At 42.2% G+C, this 8410-nt stretch overlaps 1 pseudogene; it reads left to right on the forward strand.

Annotated features, from left to right (window-relative positions):
* LOC101050734 (putative homeobox protein NANOG2) overlaps positions 1-6984 on the forward strand; it is a 32618-nt pseudogene extending 25634 nt beyond the window's left edge.
* Positions 6985-8410: the final 1426 nt, after the last annotated feature.

The raw sequence follows: 8410 nt of genomic DNA on the forward strand, positions 1-8410 counted from the left end.
CCTACCTCTTCTGATTCGGTCATTAATGGCTCTATAGTTGAGGCCATTAGCTCACTCGATTCTGTGGCTCTATTGTTCTTACCGAAGTGGAGATAGGTTGGAGTATTTTTTTTCTTTATTTTCTCTTACTTACTTATCTTTGGGAAGGAATTTTAAATTAATCTGAGTTTAGAAATAGGTAATACCTACACATGGTTCATAGTCAAAATATGTAGCAAGAGTCACAGTGAAGACTCTCTCTCACCTATTATTCCTCTTCTGTGTTGTTCTCACCTGCCACCTCCTCCCCCCTCCCCAGATAACCACTGCTATCAGTTTCCTAATATTCTTCTCAGGCTACATTTAAATGCACATATGTGACAAAGACTGTTAATTACTTCCAATTTTCATTCTTCTCTTCTTAAATACTGTTAGAATTTTTAGCTGGACACCTGGCTTCCAGGAATTAAAACTATGTTCCCCAGGCTCCCTTATAGTTAGATGTGACCAGATGGGATATAGACAAACAGGCTATGAGGCAATTTCCAGGAACCTTCCTTGGGATATGCCCTTTGCCCCTTCTTCTCCCAGTCCTCCATCCTGCTGCCTGGAAAGTGAATGTAACATTAGACTGGAGGACAAGACCATGCCCTAAGGATGAAGGGCTGGTGAACTAGAAAGAAACTGACTCCGGCCGGGCGCGGTGGCTCAAGCCTGTAATCCCAGCACTTTGGGAGGTCGAGGTGGGTGGATCACAAGGTCGAGAGATCGAGACCAACCTGGTCAACATGGTGAAACCCCGTCTCTACTCAAAATACAAAAAATTAGCTGGGCATGGTGGCGTGTGCCTATAATCCCAGCTACTCAGGAGGTTGAGGCAGGAGAATTGCCTGAACCCAGAAGGCGGAGGTTGCAGTGAGCCGAGATCACGCCATTGCACTCCAGCCTGGGTAACAAGAGCAAAACTCCATCTCAAAAAAAAAAAGAAAAAAGAAACTGACTCCCTGAGTGTGTTATGGAGCACAGCGCTTGCCCTCAGCCTTGGACTGCCTGCCCCAGACATTTACAGAGAGAAATAGCCTGTAATCCCAGCACTTTGGGAGGCCAAAGTGGGCAGATCACTTCAGCTCAGGAGTTCAAGACCAGCCTGGGCAATATGGCGAGACCCCATTGCTACTAAAAACACAAAAACTAGCCAGGTATGGTGGCACTTGCCTATAGTCCCAGCTAGTGAGGAGGATGAATTGAGAGGATCGCTTGAGCCTGGGAGGCAGAGGTTGCAATGGGCCGAGATCATACCACTACACTCCAGCCTGGGCAACAGAGCAAGACCCTGTACCATGGTGTCTTGATTACTGCTGCTTTGCAGTAGGTAAGACACTGTGGTACTGCCATAAGGCTGAATAATATAGGTCAATGAATTGAATTGAGAGTCCAGAAACAAAAATAAAAAATGAGAAAGAAAGAAAAAAAAAACTTCAATCTTTTTAAAGCCATGTTCTTTTTGGATATTATTATTTAGTGCTAAACCTAATTTCTAACTGATACAGTATTTAAGAAAATAAGATATATTATTCTTTCTCTTACAAATAATAGAATATTACAGATTTCATATCACGCTGCTCTGCGTCTTGCTTCTTGGACTTATATGTTGCACATCTTTCCATTTTGTATTATCAGGGAAGATGGAAAGCAGACGGAACACTAGAAACAGCTGATTAAAGGGAGTTTAATAACGGGACTATTTATGAAGATTTTGGCAAGGTTAGGAGAAACCTATAAAGGATGATGATGGTACACCCCAGGGCTAGCAACCGTAAGAAGCCACTAGCACCCTTACACCTGAAATTTTAAGTAGATGGTCTGTTGACCAGAACCCAGAGAGATCTTTTGCTGCAGGACAGGGTGACCAAAAAGGAATGGTACTGCTAAAAGAAAAACACAATCACTGCCAACTCTCACCTCAGCAGAGAGGGAGCTTGCAGAATATCCCAATATCCTAACCTCTCTTTCTTTCTACTTTCCAGTCTCCTCCTGGTGCCTCCTATTGACTGATTCCAACCAAAACCTGGAGGGCAGGGGGGCTTGGTTGATGCAGTCCACAAAGGTCAGCCTCCTGGGGCCCAAAGCAGAATGGAAATGTGCAGCATGCATCTAGAAAAGTAGAAAATATCCAGCACTGTCTACCCAGTTACTTCTTAGCATCTGCTTGTATCATTTCTTTAGATGAGAAATTTGTATCCCCAAAACAGGGAACATACAAAATCCCATCAGCTACACCCCACTATAGGGTAATATCATTCAGTCACATTCCAAAAACATTGAACTTTAGCCACTACCTTGCTCTTTCTTTAAAATAGCAGGAACATCTACAAATTCAATGCAATTTCTATCAAAATTTCAAGTGCCCTTTTTCCAAAACTGGACAAGCTGATCCTAAAATTCATATAGAATGAAAAGGACCACAAAGAGCTAAAGAATGATAATAATTCTTAGAAAGTAAAACAAAGTTGGAGGACTCACATCCCAAATGTAAAACTTGCTGCAAAGCAGCAGTAATCAAGACATTATGGTACTGGCATAAGGATAGATATAAAGGTCAATGGAATTGAATTGAGAGTCCAGAAATGAATTCATACATTTATATTTAACTGACTTTCAGCAATGGTACCAAGACCATTGAATGGGAAAAGAAGAATGATCTTTTCAACAGATAGTGCTGGGACAATTGGGTATCCACATTAAAAGGATGAATTTGTACCCTTGTCTCCCAGCATATGCAAGGATTAACTCAAAATGGATGAAAGACGGAAATCAACAACAAAAACTATAAAACTCTTAAAAGGAAACAAGTGTAAATCTTTGTGACTTTGGATTAGGCAATGGTTTCTTAGATATGACACTAAAAGTATAAACATCCGCCGGGCACAGTGGCTCATGCCTATAATCCCAGCACTTTGGGAGGCCGAGGTGGGTGGATCACGAGGTCAAGAGATCGAGACCATCAACATGGTGAAACCCCGTCTCTACTAAAAACACAAAAATTAGCTGGGCAGGATGGCGCATGCCTGTAGTCCCAGCTACTCGGGAGGCTGAGCAGGAGAATTGCTTGAACCCAGGAAACGGAGGTTGTGGTGAGCCGAGATCGCGCCATTGCACTCCAGCCTGGGTAACAAGAGCGAAACTCCATCTCAAAAAAAAAAAAAAAAAAAAGTACAAACATCCAAAGAAGAAATAGACAAACTGCCTGGACTTTATCAAAATGTAAAACTTCTGAGTATCAAAAGACACCATCAAGAAAGTGAAAAGATAACCAACAGAATAGAAGATAATATTTGCAAATCATGTCTCTGCTAAAGGTCTAGTGTATCCAAAATTCATAACAACAACAAAAAAAAAACCTCTTACAATGCAATATTTAAAAGACAACCCAATTAAAACGTGGGTAAAGGATTTGATGGGAGTCCTTCAAAGAAGATGTGCAAATGGCCAAAAGACTTATGAAAGGATGTTTCTCATCACTAGCCATTAGGAAAATGCAAATCAAAACCACAATGAGAAGTCACTTCATACCCACTGGATGGCAATAATAAAAATAATAATTTTTAATGACAAGTATGTGGAGAAAATGAAACTCTCATATATTGTTGGTGGGAATTTAAAAGTGATGTAGAACCATGGAAAACTCTTTGTAAGTTGCTCAAAACATTAAAGATGTTACTTCTTAGTATATGACCCAGAAATTTTACTACTAGGTATATAAACAACAAAAAAGGGAAACATATGTCAACAAAAACTTGTACATGAATGTTTATAGCCGCATTATTTATAATAGGAAGAAGTAGAAAGAACCCTAATGTTTATCAGTTGACGAACTGATAAACAAAATACGGTATATTCATACAAGGGAATATTAGCCATAAGAAGGCATGAAGTAATAACACATGCTACAATATGGATAAGCCTTGAACACATTATTCTAAAATACAGCAGACACAAAGGGCCACATACTGTATGATTCCATTCATATGAAATGTCCAGAATAGGCAAATCCATGGAGACAAAAAGTAGATTAGTGATGGTCAGTGGATGGGGGAAGAGATGATAGAGAACAACTGCTGACAGAGGTTTCTTCTTGAGATGATAAAAATGCGCAGGAATTAGATGGTGGTGCTATGAATATAGAAAAAAACACATTAAATTATGTACTTTAAAATGCTGAATTTTATGTTATGTGAATTGTGTTTTATTAAGACATTGCAAAAAACTAACAGAGAAGGAGGTAGGGGAGACAATGACCGCAAAACAGCTGCTACATTCCTCAATTCTCTAACCAGTTACGAACTCTAACTTGAGAATCAAGACTTTTTTCTTCCACTATTCATTCTACGTTCCCTTTATCCTCTGCTAAAATCTTACCTGGATGGGGTTCCTGAGAGGGTGACCCCAACCTCCTTCCTGTCATACCTCAGTCTTTGGGGGGGGCTCACTGATTGCTACAGTGAATTCCCTGGGTTTCAAACATCTTATAAGGTAGCAACTCATTTCCTCATTATTAATTGGTTTCTATTGTCTGTCCAAAAGAGTCACCCCTTGAGCTCCCTCTAAGTTAAGTAGCACAGGAGCCAAAAATGGCCAAAGAGGGGAGCTCAATTTTCCATTTAACAGGACTGCCTGACTGTATAGCATGGAAAAGCATTCCTCCCTTTGGCACTTGTACCCCCGCCCGCCCCATACCCACTAAATCCATGGTTATGGGGATTAAAGAGAAAAGTTCCAGGAGTTGTAAAGAATAATAATGAAATACCTTATTTTTTGGTTCTCAAACCCTTGGGTCCTGACTATAAGGCAGTCACCACTGTAGAGTGGTCTCTGGATTAAGGCAATCATGTCCTGCATTCTCTAGAACAGCACCTCAAATTTTAGTGGGTCGTTCCATCATTCTTTCAAGCTAGCTACTTCTGAGGGATGAGACATGTCGTTAGACCAACATGTTCTGAGAGCGTATTGTTGCACATCTTTGCCATGAAATGTGCCTCTGGCAAGGGCAAATGCTGAATGGGACACCATGATAAAAGATAAGCCTTTAAGTCCACATATGCTGTAAGAAGTAGCACGTAAATCCGTGGTCTGAATACATATTTATTCATTAAGAACAAATTGATGCACCCTGAGAAGGGAAAGTAAATCCATACCCTGAATATGTATTTATTCATTAAGAACACATTGATGCCCCCTCCGAGACAAAAGTGTTCCGATGTAATCAACCTGACACAGGTGCCTAGGTGATCCCTCCAGGGAATAATGCAACATGATAAGATCACCTTTAGCCTCTGCTATTGGTAGGTTAAGCGCTCAAGCTGTGATGACCAGATCACCTGAGGGAAGGGAAGTCCATGGCCTCCATCCCTGTTGCCACGGTCGCATGGTACCCTTTCCAACTGGGCAAGCACCAGAATGACTGGAGGGAGAAGCTAACTGACATGCATGACAAGGACCGTCTTGTCCATCTGATTATTGAGAAACTCTTCTGCAGTGCTTGACCTCTGGTGAGCAATCACAGGGATCAAGAAGCTCACTCTGTGCCCATTCAATCTACAAGCCTCTCCCCCAGATTTCTTTGCCCTAGCCTTCCAGTCTCATTCTTTCTCTTGAAAAGTGGGCCAGTACATTAGCCACTACGCCAACATTAGCGCTGATCCATACCTCAGGCCATTTCTTTTTCCATGCAAAGGGGATAGCTCAATGCACCACCTGAAGTTTTGTCTTTGAGGAAAATTTCCCTTCACTACACTTCCTTGGCCATCTGTAAGTGAGGCTGAAGTCCAATGACCATCTGCATCTGCTGGTGCCTGCACGTCATAAATGCCCATATATAACCAGAATGCAGCTTTTCCTCCTCTGTTAACTGTTCATAACCAATACCCAGTTGGACTGAGCTGATTGCCTCCTGTTATTTTGGAGGCGACTCCCTTCATCCCAGCTTCTTGATACTTTCACTTCTGGAGGTCATATTTCTCTCAGATCTTCCAGAAAAAAAAAAGTCTTAAAGCCTTGGCCTTTTTCTATTTTATTTTATTTTATTTTACAGTCAAGCTCTTAAATTTTTTTCCTCCTCTTTTCCAATAATAACATCAGTGTGGATCCAGCTTGCCCCCAAAGCCTGCCTTGCTCTGAAGCAGCCAACTGTAAAGACTCTTCACCAACACCCGTGACTTGTGGGCCTGAGGAAGACTATCCATCCTTGCGAATATCTTCTGCTGAAATGCGTCACACAAGACTGGAGAGCCCTCATTCTTCCACCAGTCCCAAAGGCAAACAACACACTTCTGTAGTGAAGAGCGCCACAAAAAAAGAAGACAAGGTCTCAGTCAAGAAACAGAAGACCAGAACTGTGTTCCCTTCCACCACCCAGCTGTGTGTACTCAGCGATAGATTTCAGAGACAGAAATAGCTCAGCCTCCAGCACATGCAAGAACTTTCCAATATCCTGAACTTTAGCTACAAACAGGTTAAGACTTGATTCCAGAAGCAGAGAATCAAATCTAAGAGGTGTCAGGAAAGCAACCGGCCAAAGGGTAGCAATGGTGTGACTCAGAGGCCTCAGCACGCACCTACCTCTGCTCTTCCTACTGATGCCTGGTGAACACGACTGGGAACCTTCCAATGTGGAGCAACTGGATCTGGAGCAATTCAACATGGAGCAACCCGACCTGGAACCTCCAGTCCTAAAGCAACCACTCCTGGAACACTGAGACCTTGTGCACCCAGTCCTGGGACAATCAGGCCTGGAGCAATCCCTTCTATAACTTTGGAGAGGAATCTCTGCAGTCCTGCAAGCAGTTCCAGCAAAATTCTCTCGTGCCAGTGACTTGGTGGCTGCCTTGGAAATTGCTGGGGGAAAACCATAATGTAATACAGCAGACCACTAGGTATTTTAGTGCTACAAAAACCATGGATTTATTCCTAAACTACTCCACAAACATGCAACCTGAAGATGGGTGAAGACAAGTGAAATTGATATTACTCAATGTCAGTCAGGCCACTGGTTGAATCCTTCTTCTCCCCTTCTCCCCTCGCCCATAGGATTTTTCTGGTTTGGAAACCACATGATCTGGTTTCCATTATGCCTAGTCCATTTGGTCAAGGGTATGGTTGTAGCCTAATTAGGAGGGTTTATTTCTTTTTTCTTATTGGATCTTCCTGTAGAAAGATGTTTTAATAACCTTTACTGCTAAGGGCAAAGGATAGAAGCTGTCTCTGGCTATAGAGATGTACATATACTGGTTTGAATATCTTTACGATTTAGATTCTAACCTCAAGAATAGAAAATAAAAGTACAAATTGGTGTGATGAAGGTATATCCCCATTTTCTGAGATTGGGAGGCTTTGCTTATTTTTTTTAAATCCTCAATTACTGAGGTGAAGTTTTAAGCTGTAACATACTTTACTGATTTCCTCAGCCACTTTTGGCTCTGCGTTTTACCCTAGTCCCTCATTTACTGATTATGCTAATATTTCTAGAAAGAGGTCTTGTATTTGCTGCATCATGATGACATCTTACTAGTTTCACTGGTTTCAGTACAAGGAATAAAACAACCATTTTACCTTAAAAAAAAAAAAAAAAAGAGAGAGAGAGAGGAGAGAGAGACTACCCAAGTGGCCTTCAGTACAGGTTGAATGAGAGGCTCAGGTACTATGGGAGTTTGAGTTATCGCAGTTATCTGTGCCTTCCAGCCCTCCTCTGCCTGGCGTTGAGTATCTCATCTCCACCTAAGATTGGAATGCTGCTGCAAGTGTCCAACTTTATGATTCTGTGAATCAAATAACTTCCAGTTCATGATGGGTAATTTGGGGCACAGGGCTAATTAGTATCCCATAATAAGATATTCATTCAGTCTTTACCAGGACCCAGAAGTAAGCCGGAAGCTGTTTTTCAAACAGAGCACAGTTGTCAGAAGAGAGCATGGCCTTACTCTGAAATGTGAGGGTCTGGGCTGTGATTGCTCTATTGGTCTTATCAGAGGCTTCACGCAGCCTCTCTGTGTGCCACAGATATCAGATCTTCTAAGTCATAAGGCCCAACTGTCAGGACATTTTGGGTTATTTACACTTTATTTTTATTTCAGTTTTGAGACAGGTTCTCTCTCTGTCACCCAGGCTGGAGTGCAGTGGTGCAATCTCAGCTCCCTGCAACCTCCACCTCCCAGGCTCAGGCCATCCTCCCACCTTAGCCCCCTGCGTAGCTGGAACTACAGGCACATGCCACCACACCCAGCTAGTTTTTTAAATTTTTTGGTAGAGATACGGTTTCGCTATGTCACCTAGGCTGGTCCCAAACTCCTGAGCTCAAGTGTATGTGCCCACCTTGGCCTCCTAAAGTACTGGCACTACAGGAGTGATCCATTGCACCTGGCCAGGCAGGGCATTT

Source organism: Saimiri boliviensis, chromosome 4 (assembly GCF_048565385.1).
Source record: "Saimiri boliviensis isolate mSaiBol1 chromosome 4, mSaiBol1.pri, whole genome shotgun sequence".
In the NCBI taxonomy this organism is placed as follows: domain Eukaryota; kingdom Metazoa; phylum Chordata; class Mammalia; order Primates; family Cebidae; genus Saimiri; species Saimiri boliviensis.